This window comes from Eschrichtius robustus, chromosome 20 (genome assembly GCF_028021215.1).
Source record: "Eschrichtius robustus isolate mEscRob2 chromosome 20, mEscRob2.pri, whole genome shotgun sequence".
NCBI lineage: Eukaryota > Metazoa > Chordata > Mammalia > Artiodactyla > Eschrichtiidae > Eschrichtius > Eschrichtius robustus.
In genome coordinates this window covers 57405765-57428114 of record NC_090843.1, presented here as the reverse complement: position 1 = coordinate 57428114, position 22350 = coordinate 57405765, and the positions used below count along the sequence as shown (strand labels likewise).

Here is a 22350-nt window from a genome sequence, read left to right as displayed (position 1 = left end):
CATAATGTCTTTGTGATTTATCCACTTTATTATAGGTATTATTAGTTCATTCCTTTAAAAAAGCTTTTTATTTTGAAATATTTATAGATTCACAGGAAACTGCAAAGATAGGACAGAGAGCTCCAATCTTAATGTTAACTATAGTACAAGATCAAAACCCAGAAATTGACACTAATACAATGGGTGTGTATAGTTTTCTGCCATTTTATCATGTGTAGTTTTGTGTAACCACCATTGCAAGTGAGATACAGAACTATTCTATTAGCCCAAAGATCTCCCTGGTTTCACATTTTCCTTCCTCCCCTCAACATCTCTGACCCTTGCCAACCAACTAATCTGTTCTCCATCTCTGTAATTTTGTCATTTCTAGAATGTTATATAAATGGAATCAAACAGTATATGGCCTTTTGAGATTGGCTTTTTTTTTCACTCAGCATAGTGTTCTTGCATATAGTTGAGTCATGTTTCTTAATCCACTCTGCCAAAGCACTTAGCCTCCTCTGACTCTGGTGGGGAGGGAGAGTGGCACCTTGTTATCGCTGGGTGGGGATGGAAGTCTATGATCCCCATGGGATCTCCCCTGACGTTTTGGAAGGGAGGCTTCATCAACGCCAAGTAGGGATGAAAGTCCTTGGTCTCCACTCAATCTTCTCTGATACCAGCCCAGCAGCGGCTGTTAGAGGTGCCTTGTTACAGCCAGGCAAGAATGGAAGTCCAGGCTCCCCATTCAGCATTTGCTGATGGGGGTGGTGATGGGGCTATGGCTCTTTCCATGGTGTTTGGTGGGATAGAGTGATTATGATTAAAAGTTTTCTGTCTTGCTGGCTAGCCCCTTTCCTCTGCCTTTGGCCAGAGAGATTTCTTGGGGATTATTTTGTTTGTGTCCATTGGTGTTCCCAGGTTGGCAGCTTCTGTACTGTTCAGATATATGAGGTCAAAAGAAAACCCAGGGGAATTTCCTGGTGACGCAGTGGTTAAGAATCCGCCTGCCAGTGCAGGGGACACGGGTTCGAGCCCTGGTCCGGGAAGATCCCACATGCCGCAGAGCAACTAAGCCTGTGCACCGCAACTACTGAGCCTGCGCTCTAGAACGCGGGAGCCACAACTACTGAGCCCACGTGCCACAACTACTGAAGCCCGCACGCCTGGAGCCCGTGGTCCACAACAAGGGAAGCCACCGCAATGAGAAACCCACGTACCACAATAAAGAGTAGCCCCTGCTCACCACAACTAGAGAAAGCCCACCTGCAGCAACAAAGACCCAACGCAGCCATAAATAAATAAATAAATTTAAGGAAAACCCAGGGAAGGGACTTCCCTGGTGGCCCAGTGGCTAAGACTCTGTGCTCCCAATGCAGGGGGCCCAGGTTCGATCCCCGGTCAGGAAACTAGATCCCACATGCCGCGACTAACGATCCTTTGTGCCGCAACTAAAGATCCTGCATGAAGATCCTACATGCTGCAACTAAGACCCAGTGCAGCCAAATAAATAAATAAATATTAAAAAAAAAAAAAACAAAACCCAGGGAACTCACTGCCTTGTTTCTGAGGTCCCAAGGTCCCTAGCTGGTCTATCTTCTTATGTCTACCTTTTAGAGTCTTCTTACGTTTGTTTTATGTATAATGTCCATAGTTTTTAGCTCTACTTAGTGGGGAGTAGAGGAGGAAGTGTATCTATTTCATCTTCAATTCATTCCCTTTTTTTTTTTTTTTTTTGCTGAGTAATATTCTGTGGTATAGAAATACCACAGTTTGTTTATCCAGTTACCTGTTGGTGTACATTTGAATTGTTTCCTGTTTTTGGCTTTATGAATAATCCTGCTTTGAACATGATTTACTGCTTCTATGAATATACATCATCAAGTCTCTGTGTGGATACATGTTTTCATTTCTCTTGGATAAACACCTAGGGGTGAAATTGCTGAGTCATATGGTAATTATATGTTTAACTTTATAAGAAACTGTGAAACTGTTTTCCAAAGTAGTTGTACCATTTTACTTTCCCACCAGCAATGTTCCAGTTCGGTATTGACAGTCTTTTAAGTTTTAGTCATTCTAGTTTTAATTTGCATTTCCCTGGTGACTGATGATCTTGAACATCCTTTCATGTGCTTATTTGCCATTCATATATCTTCTTTGGTAATGTGTCTGTTAAAATATTTGGCCTATTTTATTTTATTGGGTTGTTGGTCTTCTTATTGTGGAGTTGTAAAAGTTCTTTATACATTCTGGATACAATTCTTTTGTTTGATATACATTTTACATATATTTCTCCTAGTCTGTGGTGTGTCTCTTCATTGTCTTTTTTTTTTTTTTATATAGAATTTGAGGATTTTTATTTATTTATTTATTTATTTAACGTTTTTATTGGAGTATAATTGCTTTACAGTGATGTGTTAGTTTCTGCTTTATAACAAAGTGAATCAGTTATACATATACATATATCCCCATATCTCTTCCCTCTTGCGTCTCCCTCCCTCCCACCCTCCCTATCCCACCCCTCTAGGTGGTCACAAAGCACCGAGCTGATCTCCCTGTGCTGTGCGACTGCTTCCCACTAGCTATCTATTTTACATTTGGTAGTCTATATATGTCCATATATACACTACCACTCTCTCACTTTGTCCCAGCTTACCCTTCCCCCTCTCCGTGTCCTCAAGTCCATTCCCTTGTAGGTCTGTGTCTTTATTGCCGTCTTGCCCCTAGGTTCTTCATGACCTTTTTTTTTTTTTTTTTAGATTCCATATATATGTGTTAGCATATGGTATTTGTTTTTCTCTTTCTGACTTACTTCACTCTGTTCTTCATTGTCTTAACAGTGTCTTTTGAAGTTTTTAATTTTGATGAAGTCTGATTTATCAATTTTTTCATTTGATATTTTTTATGTCTTACCTAAGAAAACTTTACCCAAACCAAAATAAAGAAAAAAATTCTCCTGTGTTTTTGTCCAGAAGTATTATAGTTTCAATTCTTATATTGAAGTTTATAATTTATTTTGAGTTATTTTTGTGTATGGTATGAGGTAAGGGTTGAGATCCATTCTTTTGCATATGGATATACAATTACTCCAGGACCTTTTGTTGAGAAGACTAATCTTTTGTTGAAAAGACTATCCTAAATTACCTCAGAATCATTGTTCATGATCAATTGACTATATATGTGTGGGTCTATATCTGTACTCTATTCCATTGATTTATATGTCTATCCTTATGCCAATATCATACTGCTAATAATATATATTACTATTTCATAAATTAATATATATTAATATGTAATAATAGAATAGGCAGACTTCATAGTTAGTTAGTTCTATAGTAAGTCTTAAAAGTCAAGTATTATAAGTCCTTCAACTTTGTTCTTATTTTTCCCGATTGGTTTGGGTAGTCTAGATCCGTTGCATTTCTATTTAAATTTGAGATTCAGCCTGTCCATTTCTACAAAATATCTGTCTGGTATTTTTATTGGTATTGTGTTAATCTATAGATCAAGTTAGGGAGAACTGACATCTTTTTTGTTTTTAATTAATTTATTTTTGGCTGCGTTGGGTCTTCGTTGGTGTGCGTGGACTTTCTCTAGTTGGAGCAAGCGGGAGCTACTCTTCGTCGCCGTGCGCGGGCTTCTCATTTCGGTGTTTTCTCTTGCTGTGGAGCATGGGCTCTAGGCGCGTGGGCTTCAGTAGTTGTGGCTCACGGGCTCTAGAGCGCAGGCTCAGTAATTGTGGCATGTGGGCTTGGTTGCTCCGTGGCATGTGGGATCTTCCCAGACCAGGGCTCAAACCCATGTCCCCTGCATTGGCAGGTGGATTCTTAACCACTGCGCCACCAGGGAAGTCCCGAATTGACATCTTAACTATACTGAGTCGTCTGATCTCTAAACATGGTATACCTCTTCATTTATTTAGGCGTTCTTTAATGTGCTCACAATGTTTGTAGATTTAAATGTTCAGTTTTGGTCATCTCTTGTGATTTTGAGACCAGTTTTCCCTCCTTCCCTTCTTTCCTCCCTTTGTTTGTTCATTCATCCCTTCCTTCCTTTTAGTCTTATGTTCTTTTTTCCTTTTTAAATTCAGCCATATGGTACATATCTTGAATCCTGTGGTCATTCCATGAAGTTTATTAAAACTTCAAATGTGTTCTGTAGACAAATAAAATTGGGAAGCCTAAAACAGAGTTAGCCAGAAGTTGCAGCCAAGCACACAGCACTGCTGTGTGGAGAAGCAGCATAGGACAGTCATTAGAAGTACGGACTGCGGATCCAGACCACCTGTGTTTGCAATCCTGGCTTCATCTTACTAGATGTGTGACCTTAGGAAAGTTATTTCAACGTCTTCATTTGTAAAATTGCAAAAATAATAGTACATATACTATGATTTTTTTTTGAAGATTAAAGGTCAGTATATATGAAGTGATTAAAATAGTGACAAGCCCTGGATTAATGTATGATGATACTATTACTATTATTATAGTAATAATAATACTATTATTATTAGTGACAACGAAAATAAAATGCATAAGTGACAGCCCTGTAGTGACAACAAAAATAAAATGCATAAGAGGGAATTCCCTGGCGGTCCAGTGGTTAGGGCTCTGTGCTTCCACTGCAGGGGGCATGGGTTTGATCCCTGGTCGGGGAACTAAGATTCCGCATGCCGTGCAGCATGGCCAAAAAAAAAAAAAAAATGGTAAAAATTTTAATTGAGGCCTAGGAGCACAGAGATTGGAAGGGTCAGGGAAGTCTTCAATGGGGAGTTGATATTTGGACCAACTCTTGAAGAATGAACATAGCTCACTGGATGTATAAGGAGAAAGGAGCACCCTAGGCAGAGGGAAGTCCAGGTACAAAGGCAGAGAAGTCTGATACATCAAAGTGCTTGTGGTGGGCAGCAAGTAGTTTGCGGGGCTGGAGTATAGGATTCATGGAAGAAGACAGTAGGAGGGTGCAGTTGGGAAGGTAGGCAGGGACCAGATCACCATGGGCTCATGTGTGTAATGAAAGCTGTGAAGGAAAATGCAAAACTTGTGTTGAACTTGCACATTGAACTTTGGGAGGAAATGGTACCAGTGATGACAATGAGGTTTTTTTCTTTTTTTTTTCTATCTGAGCATGACTTTAGACATGGGTTCATAAACAAGCAGGGGCAGAACTATATACCAGAGAAGTTAGGAGTGATAGAAGAACTAAGAGGTAGAGTCATCAGTAAAGGAATATATGGTGGCTGTTTGTGAGACAGGCAGTAACAGGAGTAACAGTGTTAAATGGGCCTCTTCATTCGTTCATTCATTCAACTAATATTTGCTAAGTATCTACCATGTGCCACATACCCTAATACTTGTAGATAATTGAGGACACAGCAGTGAACAAAGAGATAAAATCCCACTCTTATTCTGTCATCTACTATGTATTTACTATATTATATGTATATTTTTTCTGGAGTATTTTAAAGCAAATCCCAGACATTATACCATTTCACCTTTAAAAATTTTAGTATGTATCTCTTGCTGATAAGGACTTTAAAAAACATAACCACCACCACCAAAAAAACCCAAACCCCCCAAAACTCCATAACCACCATATTTTTATCACCATATCATTTATCTTACCATGCCATATAATAGCATCATACAGTTTAATAGTCAGTACACATTTATATTTTCCCTGATTTTTTTTTTTTTTGAGAATTACTTTTTATTTGACGGACTTGCTGAGGACTTAAGTCTGGAACACAGCCTCTCAGATGACTCTGAGGGACTGCTCTGAAGAGGTAAGGGAGGAGCCAGGATATATAGGAGTTTCTGCAAGAAACCATGGGGCTTCCCTGGTGGCGCAGTGGTTGAGAATCTGCCTGCCAATGCAGGAGACACGGGTTCGAGCCCTGGTCCGGGAAGATCCCACATGCTGTGGAGCAATTAAGCCCGTGCGCCACAACTACTGAGCCTGCACTCTAGAGCCTTTGAGCCACAACTACTGAAGCCCGCATGCCACAACTACTGAAGCCCATGAGCCTAGAGCCCGTGCTCTGCAACAAGAGAAGCCACCGCAATGAGAAGCCCATGCACCGCAACAAAGAGTAGCCCCTGCTCGCCGGAACTAGAGAAAGCCCGCACGCAGCAACGAAGACCCAATGCAGCCAAAAATAAATAAATAAATAAATTTATAAAAGAAACCAAGTAGTAGGAACATCAAAAGATTATTGTCTTTTTAAAAGTTTGTTTCTCTGAATCCAGATTTGGTTGACATGTCTATTCTATTAATTTCTAACAGTTCTTCGTATTCCCTTTTGTGTCCTTCCATGCCACTTAAATTTTTTTTCAATTTTTAAATTAACATACAGTAAAGTGGATTCTTGGTGTACAGTTCTGTGAATTTTAACACATGTATAAATTCATGTAACTATCACCACGATCAGGATACAGAACAATTCTTTTATCCCCCCAGAAGCTCCCTGACACCATCGCTTTTAAGTCACACCTTTTGTGTGATCTTATTTGTTGGAGAATTGAGTCATTTGTTCTGTAGAATTTCTCACAATCCGAATTTGGCTGATAGCTTTCTTACAGTGTGGTTTAGTGAACTTCTCTCTTTCCTCTGTTTTCTGTAAAGTGGTAGATAGATCTAGAGGTTTGATTAGATTCAGGTACTTTTTGTAGTTGTTGCTTTTGCAAGGATACTTACAGATGGTGCTGTGATTTTCCCATTGCATCATATCGGGAAGAATCACTTTTAGTGACGCTAAGATTCATCATGGCGTTCAGTGGTTATCAGCTTGATCCATCCCCTGCAGAGTGCCCTGTCAACCATTCACCTAATGATTTTACTAGCTGTTCATGGCCATTACCTAGATCTGTTGTTTCTAGGGATTACAAAATGGTGATTTTCTAATTCTGTCATTTCTTCTAACAGAAGAAAGGGATTAATCAGGAAGAGAGTGTGCAGTCATTTTTCTGAGGAGTTGGTGGCCCAGTGGAGCCAAGTTAGGTGGTATTGAAAGAACCATTTGTAAAAGACTTGGGGTGCTTTCCAGAAGGAGGGTCCACCCTCTCCTTCCCAGGTGGATGCTGATTGAACTGCAGAAAGGAGCCTGCCCTGTGCTGCTTCCTGGGTATGAGGAAAGTATGGTGAAAGACTTCTTGGGATAACTTGAGCTATGCCATCTGGCGATTGGGGAGGTACCCAGAGGGGTACCTGATCTTTGCTCTTTCACCTCTCATCCTTTCTCTCATCCTGATTCTGGAGGAGCCAGAGCAGTATAATAAGCAGGGGAGAGGAAGGAGGGAAAAAACAAGAAAGAAAATATTTAAAGATGCAGACTACTCCCTCCGTTTTCCTTTTTGCAGGGTTTCTGAGTCTCGAGCCTGAGGTGGGGGAAAGTGAAGAAGCTTTGAATTGGATGAGAAATGCACATTTGATAATAGATTAGACTAGACCTTTTAATATCTGAAATTATCTTAATTCCAACAGCCAAAGTGACATAAAAATCTATAGGATCTTAGATGCTAATTTTGCAGGTCTGTTCAGTTTGTGAAAATTCACTGGACTGTATACACATGATACGTATATACTTTTCTATATGTATCTTATATTTTGATAACAATTTAAAAGAAAGCTACAGGTTGTAATATAATCCAGAGGTACAGAAGGGTGGTATTACACAGCAGGTCTGAGAACAGTGGAGAGTTAAGAATAAAGAGATTTTATGATTGTGCCCTACTGAGTCATGCCCTTTTATACCAGTGACAGGTTGATTGTTATCTGACCTTCTATTGTATCCAGTCTCACGTAGCCAGGCAAACACCAGGAATATGTGCCTTTTTGGGAAATTTTATCATGAAATTAAAGGAAAGGATTTCAAACTGGGGAATGACATTCTGAAACATTCAGTGTAGTTTCTGTGTCAGTAGATTGGAGGAGACCGGTGGATTAGGCAGGGAAGTCAAGAGGCTGTGATGGAAGTTCAGGTTGGATTAGAGCACTGCATGGGGACGGGGATTAAGATTACATTTACACCTCTAGCCCATACCTCTCCACTGAGGATCCCTGTACACAGTTGCCTGCTATGTATCAAGTTTTAGATATTAAAAGACTCACCAGTTTCAACACATTCAACCTGAACTCATGATCTTCCTCCCAAAACCTGTTCCTATTCCAGTGTTCCCAATCTCTGTGAGTCATTTTCATCATATATTAGTTTATGCAAGTCAAAATCTAGAAGTCACTCTTGCCTCCTCCTCCCCTTCCCCAAGCCTTGTTGATTTTATCTCTTAAATGTCTCTTGAATTCTTTAGTTTCTCTGCATCTCCACAATCTTTACCTCTGTTGAAGCTGTCTGGGCTATTGCAGCAGGATCCTAATTTGCCCACCTTTGCCCACTGATCTGAATTATTCAGGATTCTCATGGCTGGATCCATTCTCAAGGTTTTCATATGTGTTGGCCCCGGTGCCTCTAGGCGTACACCCTGCTAGATGAGTGACCCCACTGTCAACATATAGATGGTGTTTGAAGGCATTGGAATAGATGAGCTTTGCCAGGGATGGTTGTGTGAAGAGAAGATGACCACGGTCAGAATCCTGGGGGCACTGCCTGCACCTGGTTGCTAGATATGGAAATAGCCAGGATGCTTGTTGCTCCTAGGACCCAATCCAGCCTCATCCACCCAGAAGGGAGTGTCCAGAATATTTGGCCAAATCAGGATGTCTGCCCCTTCCCCCAGTGTTTTTTTTCCTCCTTTCTCTAAGCTTCTTTTCTGGGAGGCTTAGGGGCTCTGAGTCACCCAAAGGACAAACGCATTTATGCTCTGCTCCCATCCCCAGGTTTCTGGGAATTTGACCTCCCTCCATCCACAGGTTCACAAGGTGACGAGCCAGCTTCACACGCTTTTCCTGGGTGTTGTTGACTGCTTCAGAGATAAGCACCTGACTGAGGCTGGCCAGTCATTCCCAGGAATTTGGAAGTAAGGCTGAGACTTCAGCTCAGACTGATGAGATAAAGAGGACCTCCTGTGTCCCGGAAGCGCTCTAGTCCTTGGTTCCAGGCTTTGCTGAGCCTGTTTTTGAGGTTCAGCCAGATCTCTGCCCTTGAGTTCTGTGAGTAACCCCAGGTTCCTTAAAATACAGTTTCCTTCACAAATGTAAGCTGGCTTAAGTGGGTTTCTGTTACTGGGACTCAAAATACTCCTACTCAATGACTCTCTGGGAACACTGTTTAAATTCCTTTTTATAAGTGTAAAGACTGCCTGACATTAGTCATAAAATTGTTTTTTTCTTTCTGGAGAAAAAGATGGCGGTGACAGACAACATTATTAAACAAATAACTGCAAAGTTCTACCCTCCTTGCAAAAGATAAATGTCGCAACAAAGGAAGAACTTCATTGTTTGCAGAATTCCTACTTCAGCTCTTTGACTATAAATCCTACTCAGCTTTGCTTACTTAAACTTTGTTGTTGCTATTCAAGAATAACAGGGAGTTGACCTTGAACCTGCCCTCCCAGTGTCTCCAATGATAGAACAGAGTGATGGATAGATGTTCGCACATGGAGTCAGGTGGCTGTCACTGCTATGGTGTCTGTCCCTTTGAAGGATTTACCTGCTTGTTCCTCCGGAGCCCGAGGGCAATCTTTAGGAAGGTGGAGCATCAAAAATACTCGAAGGGTTTAAAAAAAAAAAAAATCTTATCTCCACAGCGGAGGGTTACAACTTGTGTGGAAATTGTTGAATATTTCTTAGTTCTGATTTAGCTTGGTAAGGGAGAGAATATTAGAGAGAAAAGCCTTTGACTTGTGTCTCTCCTTTTTGTCCTGAATTTAAGCCCAGCTTAGGGAGAGAGAGTTTCTTGTTTTCGGCAAAGACCTAAAAGAAACTAGGGGTTGGGACTGGTTGTGGGACTTGCTCTCCTGGGGGGCTTGCTGGGGCTGAGAAGGTGGTCTCAGAGGGATGGGGGGAGGAGCGCTGGGAGCATCTGCCCGTCTCCCCCGTGTCTCCCTCCTTTGTCTTTCTGCTGTGGGAGTAGGCTGAGTTCCCTTTCCTTGCAGCCCACAGTTGCTTGGAAGTACAGCTGGGAGAAGTTTGTTAGCGCTTCGGTTTTACTCCTCATTTCTTTCTTTCTTTAAAATATTTATTTACTTATTTTTGGCTGCGTTGGGTCTTTGTTGTGGTGCGCGGGCTTCTCATTGCGGTGGCTTCTCTTGTTGCGGAGCATGGGCTCTAGGCGCACGGGCTTCAGTAGCTGTGGCACGCGGGCTCAGTAGTTGTGGCTCTCGGGCTCTAGAGCGCAGGCTCAGTAGTTGTGGTGCACGGGCTTAGTTGCTCCGCGGCATGTGGGATCTTCTCAGACCAGGGCTCGAACCCGTGTCCCCTGTATTGGCAGGCGGATTCTTAACCACTGTGCCACCAGGGAAGCCCCTCCTCATTTATTTCTTTAATGTTTTTGTCCCTTGCATCAGATGTTAGGGTCTTTAAGATTATGCCCTGAGGCAGTTTTAGAAGATACCCAGAAATTCTGTGAGACCCTATCCTTTGAAAGGTGCGGGTCTATGTCTTTCCCTCGCCCCAAACCTGGGCGGGTTTGTAACTCCCTTGTAATCAATAGAGTGTGATGGAAACGACGGATGTGTGAATCCTGAGGCCAGGAATAAATGCTTGCAGCTTCTTCTTGTTTGCCAAGCACTTGTTTTGGGAGCCCTGAGCTGTAAGGTAAGAAGTCTAAGCCGAGGCCCTAGGGAGAGGTCACGTGTAGGTGCTACGATCAATAGCTCCAAGCGGAGGTCTCAGCAGACAGTCAGCCTTAAACGCCAGACATGGAAGTGAAGGCGCCTCCATGTGAATCCGGCCTCCAGCAGTCGGGCCTTCCAGCCCTGGAGCCTTCCCAGCTGAGGCCCCAGGGGTCATGCAGCGGAAACGGGCCTTTTCTGCTGGCCCCGTCTGGATCTCTGACCCACAGAATCTGGGAGCAAAAGAAAATGTTTGTTTTAAGCCTTTACGTTTTGGGTTAACTTGTTATATATATACATACATACATATACACATCTTTATATTCATATTTATTAGATTTATTTATTTATTTTTATTGAAGTATAGTAAATTTACAATTTTGTGTTAGTTTCAAGTATACAGCAAAGTGATTCAGTTATATATATATTCTTTTTCAGGTTCTTTTTCATTGTAAGTTATTATAAGATATTGAATATAGGGAACTCCCTGGCGGTCCAGTGTTTAGGACCCTGTAATCTCGCTGCCGAGGGCCCAGGTTCGATCCCTGGTCAAAGATCTCACAAGCCACGTGGTGTGGCAAAAAAAAAAAAAAAAAACAAAAGAAGACTGAGTATAGTTCCCCTTGGGTTAACTTGTTATAAAGCAATAGTAATCAGAACACAGTCCTAAACTGAGTCTTCCACCCTTCTCTGTACAACTAAAAGTTTGGAGGGCAGTGATGGAGAACTCATGGTCCCTGTAGGCCCACTGGCTCCCAAGAAGAAAAAAATGGTGGAGCTGAGTCAAGGGTTCCCTTTTGATCTTCCCATAATTACCAATGAGATATGTCATTTTTGCATGGATTAAGCTCCTTCCTCATCAAAGAAATATCAGGAGAAGGGGACAAGTGTTCACCTCTGTCAAGAAGGGAGTTTTAAAGGGTTTATTCTGCATCTCCTCTCCCCCTAAATTATTTCAGTTGACTCTTTATTTCTTTTTGTTATAGTGTCGTAATATAAATTATAGTAAAGTTAAAAGAATGAGTTATAATACATTTATGTTATATAATTATATACAATATATATAATTAAGAAGTTATAATAAAAATGTTGTAGTAAAAACTAAACATTCTCTTATTTGTTTTCTCTTCAAATGTCTTATGTTCCTTGGCTATCTCCTCACACAGGTGTGCAGCATTACAACTCTGAGTGGAAGCTCTGAGTACATGGGCGGGTTTGTGGACACACGGACCTCACACAGGGAAACTGGTAAGTGAAAGGGCTCTGTTATTGGGAATACCCTCAAGTGTTAGAGCAGGGAGGGCTTTCCTCTGGAACAGTTTCATTCCGCAGAAAAGAACTGCCCCGTCTCCTGCTTTGTTATGAGCTGCTCACAAATTGAGGAGCTGGTTGGGGAAAGACTGGGGTCCCCACCGTTCAGTGTTAAGTTTCACTTAATCTCCCTATGTTCAGCCCCATCCCTCACCCCACTTCCTCTACTCTCACCCCACTTCCTCTACTCTACCTGGTCTCCCCAAGTCCGGAGCATCTCGTTTCTTCATAAGATAAACTTCCCGTCTCTTGTACAGAAGGTGCCAGCCTGCAAATATGGAACGTGAGGGAAGGTAGTGGTCTGATCCCTCAGTAACACATGTCCAAGCACCTCCTCATCTTAGCCTCATGTCTCACCTGCGGTTTTTGTGGTACCTAGAATCTCCAAGGGCTGAGCCTTTCCAGGTTCTGTGAGGTTTAATTGGCTCCTTTCCCAGTGGGCACCCCTATTCAGGGTTAGGAAGATTAAATTGCCCAAAGTTATACATCTAATCATGGAATTTAGACTCCACCTCAGGTTTGTCCGTCTTCAGACCTCTGTATTTCTTATTTTATAAAGCTAGAAAGAAGCCTGATAATCCTGAGAAAATAGAATACCAGAAGAACCAATTTCAGAATATAGATGCAGGATTCCTAAATGTTAACAAACTGAATCTAGCACAGTATTGAAAAATCTATACAAGGCAGGCAACTCAGTAAAGAAATGCAGAGTAAAATGAGATATTACTTTTGTGTGTATGTGATTAACTTAGCAGAGATTTTAAGAAAGAGCCTACCCATTGTAGGCAGTGGATGGAGGAAATAGGCATTCCCATATGTTTTTGGTGTGAGAATAAATTGGCATCACCTTTCAAGGGGTCACTTTTACTATATGTAACAAAGTCTTAATATCCTCCATAACTTTTGGCCCAGAAGTTCCAGTTCTAGGAATTTATTTTCAGGAAACAATCATGATAGGCACAAACATTTAGCTATGAGGATATTAATATCAATGTTATCTATAATATTGAAAAATTAATAACAATTTATCTGTTCACCACTATGGGCTTGATAAAGTAAACTATAATACCAAACAAAATAATGCTGGAGAATAGTTTTAATAATGTGAAAATATGCTAACGATACATTAAGTGAAACACATAGGTTCAGAATGGTGTGTTCTCATTGTATTGCAATTTGTCTGTGCAAGTGATGAAAACTGAACTAAAAGTGGCTTAAGAGAAAGGAAAGGAATGTACTGATTCATAGTACTAGAAAGTCAGGGCGCGTAACACCTCAGGCAAGTTGGATCCAGGCACTCATGCATCATCATGAGAAATCTATTTCCATCTCTTAATTTGTATTTTGTGTTGGTTTTACTTTCACATAGACTCTCCATGAGAGCTGTTAAAGAGGGTGTATTAGTCAGTGTCTTCCAGAGAAACAGAGCCAAGGGGACCCGGAAAGCTGATGGTGTAGATTCTAGGCTGAGTCTGAAGGCCTGAGAACCAGGAGTGCTGAGAGTAAAAGATTGATATCCCAACTCAAGTTGTCAGGTAGAGAGTGGACTCGGCCTTCCTCCACCTTTTTGTTCTATTCAGCTCTCAATGGATTTGATAGGCCCACCCACGCTGGGGAGGGCTGTCTTCTTTACTCAGTCTACTAATTCAAATGCTAATCTCTTCTTGGAACACCTTCAGGCACACCCAGGAATAATTTTTAGCCAGTTATCTGGGCACCCTTGTGGCCCAGTCAAGTTGACACATAAAATTAACCATCACAAGTCCACCCCCTGTCAAGCTGACACTCATACATATCTCCTTAAACCATACTAATCTCCAAGTAAAGGATAACAAAGGCTTAATTCCACCTGACACAGTACAACTGTCCATACAACTGAAAATGCACTAGCGCCTTCCTCAGAAGAGGAGGTAAAGTCCTTGAGTGATGTTTACTCTCCTTGTTATCCTCTAACTTAAACAGTATGATGTAGAATTAACAATACTTAAATACTATGATTTAAAGTCAATACATCTTATGTTGCATGATAAGGAAATAAGAGAGGAAAGAAAACAAAGATACTCCCACACAATCATAACAAAATAAGGAGGAAATCCTCTATGACAGTTACAACCCTCATTTCTCTAACTGGCCATGTGGCTGGTACTTATACCTACTTTCTCCTACTACCCATTCTGTATTCCCTTTGCCTTCAGCAAGCACCTCAGATGGTCATCATCATTCTTTACTTGTAGGATGACCAAACCTTCATTCCTGAAGGGTCTGCACCATTAGTAGTCATGCCTGGGTTGGATTGTACTTTTCCATTGACCTTAATCATAGGACACAGTAATACTAAGAGATGTCTAAGGGATCTCCTGTATTCCACACATATTCTTCCTTACCTCCATCGTGGATAGTCCAATTTCCTCTTGGCAGCCAGGATCAATCTCCCCAGCCAGCATAGTAACTCCCTTCTTTGCCTGTTGATTCAGAGTCATGAGATGCCCAAAGTGGCCAGGTGGCTCTCTTAACTTCCAGCTCATTGGAATCATTGTTATATCTCTTAGTGGAAGCCTTCCTCCTTCTGGAACTAAGACCTGTAGGCCAGCAGAGCATAAGGTCACAGGAACAGGAAGCTAAAACTTTGCTAGTGGGTCACTAGGGGTTAGAGTGAGTGGTACCACTCCCATTTCTACCCCAATTCCTGGGTCCGTGAATCCTGGCTATGGGAGAAACAGCACTGTATATTGGACACTGATTCAGAGCATATACAGCCTCCTGGAGAACCTGGCCGCAGCCCTGAGAGGTGTTGCCACCTAGCTGGCACTGTAACTGAGTCTTCACAGGGCCGTTCCACTGTTCTATCCAACCAGCTGCCTCAGGATGTTGGGGAGCATGTTAAGACTAGTACATTCCAAGAGTGTGGGCTCATTGCTGCACTTCTTTTGCTGTGAAGTTCTTTTTTTTTTTTTTTTTTTTAATGTGTGAAGTCAGTTCTTGGTCAGAGGCATTTCAGGATAAGGCATTCTGCGAGTCCACGGATGGTAGTTCTTGCAGAAGCACTGTGGGCAAGGAAGGCAAATCTGTATCCAGAGTAAGTGTCTATTCTAGGAAGAACAAAATGGTACCCCTTCCGTGGGGGAAGTTGTCCAGTGTAGTCAACATGCCACAAAGTAGCTAGCAGATCACCTCGGGATGGTGCTGTATCGACTACTAGGTGTTGGTCTCTGCTGCTGGCAGGTTGGGCACTCAGCAGTGGCCACAGCCAGGTTGGCCTTGGGGAGTGGAAGTGCATGTTGCTGAGCCTGTGCATTGCCTTCACCCCTGCCACCATGGCTGCTTCATTCATGAGCCAAGTGGGTGATGACTGGGCTGGCTGTGGAAAGAGACTGGCATCCACAGGGTGGGTCATCCTTTCCGCTTCATTATTAAAATCTTCCTCTGCTGAGCTTACCCTTCGGTGAGCATTCACGTGGGACACAAATGCCTTCATGTTTTTTTGCCCACATATCTCTTCACCAAATTTCCTCATCACCAATTTTCCAATCATGTTCCTTCTGAGTCCCTAACCATCCAGCCAAACCATTGGACACATAAATCAGTATATAATCACGTGTCTGGCCACTTCTCCTTCCAAGCAAAGTGAACACCCAGGTGCACTGTCTGAAGTTTTGCCCACACCACTGTCCTTCAGGGATGTCCCCAAAGGGCCTATGGTGCTACAGCCGTCCAGTTTTGGGTGGTGCCTGCATATTGTGCAGAACCATCTGTAAACCAGACCAGCGTCTTCTCTTTCTCTGTCAGCTGCCATGGAGAACTCACCATGAGGCCATAGGTGCAGGATGGGAGAGAGAAGGGGCAGCAGGAGTGGGGACCATGGACCTTTGGGCCACGTCTTCATGTAATTTACTTGTGCTTTCAGGGCCTGCTCAGGCCTGATCACGTATATGTCACTTCCATTTGATGATGGCGCGCTGCCGTGCACTGTGTGCCTTGGTGGGTCAGGTAACGCCCAGTTCATGGTGGGCAATTCAGGTCACATGGTAACTTGGGAGTCCATGGTCAAGCGTTCAGTCTCTGCAAAGGCCCAGTAGCAGGCCAAGAGCTGTTTCTCAAAAGGAGAGTAGTTATCTGGAGGCGATGGCAGGGCTTTGCTCCAAAATCCTAAGGGCCTGCACTGCAGTTCACCTATAGGGACCTGTCAAATGCTCCAAACAGCATCGCATGTCAAGAAGGAATATCTTGACATGCCCCTTACCCCTGGACCCCTCGAAATTTCACTGAGGTGGAAGGTCCCTGAATTTTTGTCGGATTTATTTCCCACCTTCTGGCATGCAAATGTCTTACCAAATCTAGAGTAGTTGCTACTTCTTGCTCACTAGGTCTGATTAGATTAATGTCATCAATGCAGTGGACCATAGTGATAGCTTTGTGGGAGAGAAAGGTGATCAAGATTCCTGAGAACTAAATTATGACATTGGGCTGGAGAATTGGTGTATCCCTGAGGTAGCATCGTAAAGGTCTGTTGTTGGCTTTGACAGCTGAAAGCAGACTGCTTGACAGGGTGGAGAAAAGGCATTTGCCAGATCAGTAGCTGCATGCGAGGTGCCAGGAGATGTGTTATTGGATTGGCCAAAAGGTTCATTCGGTTTTTTCCGTAAGATGGCTTTAGTAGCACTTAGTTGTGTTTAACTTCATTTGAAACAATGTTGTTAGATTGTATTATGACAGCTATCATATCAGCATGCATTTTTTAAAAGAAACTTATTAAAATTGGTGAATTTTTGTGTAGCCATTTTAATATTGAAGATGGAAGAAAAACAACATTTTCAGCATATTATGCTTTATTATTTCAAGAAAGGTAAAAACGCAACTGAAACGCAAAAAAAGATTTGTGCAGTGTATGGGGAGGGTGCTGTGACTGATCGAACTTGTCAAAAGTGGTTTGCAAAGTCTCGTGCTGGAGATTTCTCTCTGGGCAATGCTCCATGGTCGGGTAGACCAGTTGAAGTTGATAGCAATCAAATTGAGACATTAATTGAGAATAATCAACGTTATACCGCACGGAAGATAGCTGACATGCTCAAAATATCCACATCAAGCACTGAAAATCATTTGCACCAGCTTGGTTATGTTCATTGCTTTGATGTTTGGGTTCCACATAAGTTAAGCGAAAAAAACCTCCTTGACTGTATTTCTGCATGTGATTCTCTCCTTACACATAATGAAAACAAATTGTGATGAGTGATGAAAAGTGGATACTGTACAATAATGTGGAATGGAAGAGATCGTGGGGCAAGCGAAATGAACCACCACTAACCACACCAGAGGCTGGTCTTCATCCAAAGAAGGTGATGTTGTGTATATGGTGGGATTGGAAGGGAGTCCTCTATTATGAGCTTCTTCCAGAAAACGAAACGATTAATTCCAACAAGTACTGCTCCCAATTAGACTGACTGAAAGCAGCACTTGATGAAAAGCGTCCGGAATTAGTCAACAGAAAACGCATAATCTTCCATCAGGATAACGCAAGACCACGTGTTTCTTTGATGACCAGACAAAAACTGTTACAGGGGCTTCCCTGGTGGCGCAGTGGTTGAGAGTCTGCCTGCCAGTGCAGGGGACACGGGTTCGGGCCCTGGTCTGGGAGGATCCCACATGCCGCGGAGCGGCTGGGCCCGTGAGCCACAATTACTGAGCCTGCGCGTCTGGAGCCTGTGCTCCGCAACAAGAGAGGCCGCGATAGTGAGAGGCCCGCGCAACGCGATGAAGAGTGGCCCCCGCTTGCCACAACTAGAGAAAGCCCTCGCACAGAAACGAAGACCCAACACAGCCAAAAATAAGGTAAATAAATAAAGAATTATTAAGAAAAACAAAACAAAAACTGTTACAGCTTGGCTGGTAAGTTCTGATTCATCCGCCATATTCACCAGACATTGCACCTTCGGATTTCCATTTATTTTGGTCTTTACAAAATTCTCTTCATGGAAAAAATTTCAATTCCCTGGAAGACTATAAAAGGCACCTGGACAGTTCTTTGCTCAAAGAAATAAAAAGTTTTAGGAAGATGGAATTATAAAGTTGCCTGAAAAATGGCAGAAGGTAGTGGAACAAAATGGTGAATACATTGTTCAATACAGCTCTTGGTGAAAATGAAAAATGTCTTTTATTCTTACTTAAAAACCGAAGGAACTTTCTGGCCAACACAGTACTTTGCTCAAGCAATGAAACCACATCTGGTACAATAACTGCTATTGGAAACACCACCTGGTTAAGCTTGTGATAATCCATTATTATTCTTTAAGACCCATCTATCTTCTGCACAGACCAGAAAGGCAAGTTGAACGGCAATATGGTGGGAATTAACACCCCTTTATCCTTGATGTCCTTGATGGTGGCACTCATCTCTGCGATACCTCCAGGAATGCAGTACTGCTTTTGGTTTACTATTTTCCTACGTAGAGGCAGCTCTAGTGGCTTCCACTTGGCCTTTCCCACCCTAATAGCTCTCACTCCACAAGTCAGGGAACTGATGGGGGGATTCTGCTAGCTGCTGGGTATATTTATTCCAATTACACATTCTGGAACTGACGAAATAACTACAAGGTGGGTTCAAGGACCCACTGGGCCCTCGATGAGACAGACATGAGCTAAAACTCCATTGATCTCCTGACTTACATCAGGCTGTCCTCTGACTGGTGGGTCACAGTGACATTTTGGGTCTCCTGGCATTAATTTCAGTTCAGAGCCAGTGTCCAGAAGTCCCTGAAAGGTCTGATTATTTCCTTTCCACCAATGCACAATTACTCTGGCAAAGGCTGAAGTTCCCTTTGGGGGAAGGCTGAGAGAAAGATCAACAGCATAAATTTTTGGTAGCATACGAGGGTCCTTCCTCAAGGGGACTGGCCTCCCCTTCATTCAACGGGTTCTGGGTCTGTAAACTGGCTCAAGTCTGGGAATTGACTGTGGGACCATTATTCCAGTTAGACTTTTGTTCACCAGACCTGGAATTTTTTTGCTCATATAGATCAAGTAAGAATTTAGTAGGCTTCCTACCTATTTCACTTCTCGAACACCACCATCAACTAGCCAGCTAGGTCTATGAGAGTCAGACTGTTCTATTAATACTTTGACTCTGCTATCCATTATGGTAACCAAGCCCATCTCGCCTTTGGGCGGTTGAGTGCTACCACTTGGCCTCCACCATCCTGGGATCCAGTTACTCCCATCGCATTTAGGGTTCCCAATTCAGTGGCTGCAGTTCCCACTGGGAGGTCTGGCCTACAGAGAAGAGCAATCTCGGAGCTCCTCCAGGCTGCTGGGGCTCCCCTCACAAATTTCCTTCTCACTGTCTTCCAGACCCTCCCAGAGTGGGTGAGTAGGCCTTAAATGACAAATCCCCTGTAACATTCCAATCTCCCTAATCCTTTGAATCCTTTCCTTGACATTAAACCAAGGCAGGTTCATCATTTCCAGTTCACTCACTGTGGGCCCCCTTTTGGCCCATGTTTCAGCCAACCAACCAACCAAACTGTTCTGACTTCCCAAGCTGCAAACTAAATGCAGAATCTCTGCTTAGTGAGTCCATATCAGTAAATTTGGCCTGATCCAATTTTATGTTCCTTCCACCATTACCCCACACCCTTAGTGTCCATTCCTCCACGTTCCCCAGATCTCTGTCTGTGTAAATTAGGAAACCTTAAGTTATATATTGTTATAAATTATATATGAATATAAATACTAAAAAGAGATTTATTATAAGGTATTGGCTCCTATGATTATTGAGGCTGAGAAGTCCCATGATCTGCCATCTGTAAGCTGGAGACCAAAGAGAACTGATGGTGTATCAGAGGCCTGAGAGCTGGAGAGCAGATGGTGTAGATTCTAGTCTGAGTCTGAAGGCTTGAGAACTAGGAGTGCTTGAGGACAGGACTTTAAATAGGCAGAGAGCAAATTCAACCTCTTTGCACCTTTTTGTTCTATTCAGCCCTCAACGGATTGGGTAAGGCCCACCCACAGTGGGGAGGGCCACCTGCTTTACTCAGCCCACTGATTCAAATGCTAGTCTCTTCTGGAAACACTTTCACAGACTACCCAGAAATAAGGGTCAACCAGCTATCTGGGCATCCTGTGGCCCAGTCAAGTTGACATATAAAATTAACCATCACAGAGGGCTAGAAGCAGCTCTGGGATGATGTTTTACCAACGTGAAAGTCTAACAAAAATAGAGTCTTTCCTTTCAAATCATTCCAGCAAAAATCCCAATGCTGAATCTCTTTGGCCAGGCTTGGGCCACGTACTCCTCTTCTTCAGCTGAGAGGTGGTGTGAGTGCCACCTTAATAGTAGTTTAGATAGCTAAAATTTATTGAGTACTAATTATGTGTAAATCATGAATCTGAGTCTAAATTTTCTGTGATTAGATGTGTAACCTTGGGCAATTTAGCCTCCCCAAGCCTGAAAAGAACTCAAAATCAGTGTCCTCTGTGTTATTTCACTTAATCCTCTTGACAACTCCAATAAAATAGATTCTATCATCATCCTCATTTAACTGATGAAGAAACTAAAGCCCAGGCAGGTTAGGTATATTATGCATGACAAAAGAATTAGCAAATGTTGAGTCCACTTGCATGGATTGAAAATATGGGTGGAGGCAGTTTCCTCCCAAAAGAATCAGATGCTGCTTCTGACATTGAAGATAGAGCCCAAAACAAAAGAAAAACAAAATGAAACAAAACAAACAACCACTCAGGATACAGGGATGTGAAGACTTTAAAAATCTATCACTAATATACTCATAAAGGTAAGAGAATATATTGCACTCGTGTTATAAGAACAGGATGATATAATTATAAATATTAAGAGAAAAAAAAAGCCCTTAAAAGTTAAAGCAGGATAGTAGACCCAAAAAATGTAATAGAAGAGTTGGAAGGTAAACTTGAGGAAATCCTGAAGAAGATGAAGAGATGGAAAATAGGAGAGAAAAGATGAGAAGATTAAAACAATAAGTCTGAGAGGTTCAATATCTGAATAATAGGAGTTCCAGACAGAGAGAACAGAGAAGATTTAGGGGAAGCAGTCATCAGTAAAACAATAGAGAAAAATTTACCAAGCTCAAGGACATGAGTTTCCAGATTGAGGGGTCCTTCAAATGCCCAGAAAAAAGGATGAAAAGAGACCCACCAAGACACATCATCATGAAATTTCAGAACATGAGGGCAAAGAGATTTAAAAAATCTTTGAGAGAGAAAAAGAGAGATGGAGATTAGGAATCAGATTTGACTTTTCATTCTTCAGTGAATAACACTGGAAGCAAGAAGACAATAGAGCAATGCCCTCAAAATTCTGAAGCAGAATGATTTCCAACCTAGGATTCTCCATCCAGCTAAATTATCAATCAACTGTGAGGGTAAATAAAGACATTTTCAAGTATGCAAGATTTCAAAGCATTTCCCTCCTATGCATCCTTTCTGAAGAAGCTACTGATTTTTTAAAAAAATTAATTAATTAATTTTTGGCTACGTTGGGTCTTCGTTGCTGCCCGTGGGTTTCCTCTAGTTGTGGTGAGCGGGGGCTACTTTTCGTTGTGGTGCATGGGCTTCTCATTGTGGTGGCTTTTCTTGTTGTGGAGCATGGTCTCTAGATGCGCGGGCTTCAGTAGTTGTAGCACGTGGGCTAAGTAGTTGTGGCTCACGGGCTTAGTTGCTGTGCGGCATGTGGGATCTTCCCGGACCAGGGATCAAACCTGTGTCCTCTGCATTGGCAGGCGGATTCTTAACCACTGCACCACCAGGGAAGTCCTTACTGTACCTTTTTAAAAAAAATTAATTTATTTATTTATTTTTGGCTGCATTGGGTCTTTGTTGCTGCGCACGGGCTTCCTCTAGTTGCGGCAAGCGGGGGCTACTCTTTGTTGCGGCGCATGGGCTTCTCATTGCAGTGGCTTCTCTTATTGCGGAGCATGGGCTCTAGGTGCACGGGCTTCAGTAGTTGTGGCGCGTGGGCTCAGTAGTTGTGGCTCTCGGGCTCTAGAGCGCAGGCTCCGTAGTTGTGGTGCACAGGCTTAGTTGCTCCGTGGCATGTGGGATCTTCCCGGACCAGGGCTCAAACCCATGTGTCCTGCATTGGCAGGCGGATTCTTAACCACTGCGCCACCAGGGAAGCCCCTTACTGTGCTTTCTGAACAAGAGAATAAACCAAGAGGAAGGCATGACATACAATAAATAGGAATCTGACACAGGAGAAAGGTGAAGGGAATCCTCAGGGCGAGGGTAATGGGAGATACCAGGATGACAGCTGTGCACTGGATGCAGAAGGAAACAAACTCAGATTGAAGCAATGCGACCCGAGAGAGAG

At 42.6% G+C, this 22350-nt stretch overlaps 1 long non-coding RNA gene across 3 annotated transcripts in view; it reads left to right on the top strand.

The window, feature by feature from the left end:
• LOC137755110 (uncharacterized) overlaps positions 1-22350 on the top strand; it is a 164810-nt gene that overhangs the window by 26112 nt on the left and 116348 nt on the right. For all 3 annotated transcript variants that reach the window (XR_011071964.1, XR_011071963.1, XR_011071965.1), the window contains exon 3: positions 11870-11951. This is a non-coding gene — a long non-coding RNA (uncharacterized lncRNA). The remainder of the gene's footprint in view (positions 1-11869; positions 11952-22350) is intronic.